This window comes from Oryzias melastigma, linkage group LG20 (assembly GCF_002922805.2).
Source record: "Oryzias melastigma strain HK-1 linkage group LG20, ASM292280v2, whole genome shotgun sequence".
NCBI lineage: Eukaryota > Metazoa > Chordata > Actinopteri > Beloniformes > Adrianichthyidae > Oryzias > Oryzias melastigma.
The window spans coordinates 13,265,769-13,267,718 of NC_050531.1; the positions used below are offsets into that span (position 1 = coordinate 13,265,769).

The following is a 1,950-nucleotide window of genomic DNA, read 5'->3' on the forward strand; positions in this document are numbered from 1 at the left end:
TCTTTTAAACGAAAAACTTTGCATTTTACTTTAACCAGAGAGCCACAATGGAGCGGCAGAAGAGCCAGATGCGCCTCTGGAGCTGCAGTTTGTAGACCCCTGTTCTACGCCACCAGTCCCACTCTCCCTTTATAAATTTTTTATTTTTTACTAAAAACGGCATAATCATAATTAAAAGACTTCTGGGAACACTTTTGAAATGGATCAAAAGATGATCCCGAAGTGGGACTTTAATTAAATATTGGGTGACAAATTATAGCTGAAGAGCTGTAACACTACCAAACAGAAGCTGAAAAATGTTTATAAGCAAATGTTCTTTTGCCTATAAAATAACATTTAAACATCTGGGGTAACAGTATCTTATAGGATGATTTGGCATTAAGACAAAAAACAAAAAAAATGGTTCCCCTATGGCATCAGATACATCTCTGGCACCCCTGCAGGTCTGTTGAAGCACAGGGGTATTTCATGTGGAGTTACCATGTTGTCACAGTCGTGGCAGACACACCTCCTGGCATACTCCCCTGAGATCTGATAAGAGGTGTGTGTCCTGACTTTTTAGCAGTACGACATTCCTCCTTAATGCAGGTGGTCCCTCGAAATGAAAATCCCTTCCTCTTTAGCCCGTGCATGTTTAGTACCACCCCCCGCCGTGTCCCCATCCAACCTCTCATTTCCTTGCACCTCCCACTGCACTTTGCCCACCCATGTCAGTCCTCCTCCTCCGCCTCCTCCTCCTCCTCCTCCTGCAACACGTGCCCTCTCTTAGTGCCAACATGCCCTCATTCCCAAGCTCCTTCCTCTCCCCTCCCCGTCCCTGTTTTTCCCACGCCTTTCTGTCATCACACAGTAGGAGTGGTATCACCGCACGTGCCCCCTTTTAGTGCCAACAAGCCCCCCTACGCACACGTCGTCGTCTTCACCCCCCCTTCACAGCTTTCACCCCCTTTCCTCACACTGTGCATCTCATCACTATGTAAGTGGGGATGCCAGACTGTTTTGCATAACGCTGTTTAGTCCTTTGTGGCAGGCGGGGCGGCATGCAAATATGCAAAACGATGATGGGGAGGCATTTTGTAGAGTGATGAGGAAGGGGAGAGGGCGGCATTGGGAATGATGCCGCTGTGTGTGCATGTGCTTGTGTTTTTGTCTTTTTTTTAACAAGTCTTTGGTAATAGGAGCGATGGTGGGAGTGGGTGCCATCCGAACAAAAGCGAAGTTGGTGATGGAATACCACATCACGCCGGCTTACATCCTACGTGGAAGGATACTCGTCTTCTGGCCTTTTTTACACTTAATGGACAGTGCAACAGAAAGATTTTTTTTTTTTTTTGTCATCCATTGCATCATTTTTGTAAATCCAACCGGCGCAGAATCAGAAAATTGCAGCGGCAAATTAAGAAGAAAGCAACGGGGAAGTTCCTTTTCGCTTACCCCTCCTCTTCAGCCATGTTCTTTGCTCTCCTACTTATCTGTGGCAGAGAGTCCATGGTTCATTATAATTGGCCGTTGTCATCATGCAGATGACACACAGTCAGCGCTGTGAATATCATTAGCGCCTTTGCATACCTCCGCTCTTTTTCTTTTTTGTCCTTTCTTCTCGTTCCTTCATTCCGAGGCTCGTTTCGCGATTTCGATATTCCAGCAGGTAATTATCATCCACGGAGCAGCCTATCAATATGCGCAGATTGGCATAATATGGAGAAGAAAAAAAAAAAGGTGCATGTCTGATTGTCGTTCTCTCTTTTGCTGAACAAATGTAGAACCATCTCCCAGCCAGTAAAGAAGACTGTATTTGTATGATTGCAGTGGACTCCAATGCAAATCTCTGTGGCTACAGAGTGTTCTTTACTCTCCTCCTCTCTCTCGTCTCTCTCTCGTTTGCATACACCAGCAGCTCCTTGGGTAGAATAATACGCCTTAATTCTTCTCTTCAGCTCTTTCTTTCTG

At 45.7% G+C, this 1,950-nt stretch overlaps 1 long non-coding RNA gene across 1 annotated transcript in view; it reads left to right on the plus strand.

The window, feature by feature from the left end:
- Positions 1–874: 874 nt before the first annotated feature.
- Positions 875–1,950, plus strand: part of LOC112151113 — a 4,090-nt gene continuing 3,014 nt past the window's right edge. The window contains exon 1 of the long non-coding RNA XR_002920076.2: positions 875–1,648. This is a non-coding gene — a long non-coding RNA (uncharacterized LOC112151113). The remainder of the gene's footprint in view (positions 1,649–1,950) is intronic.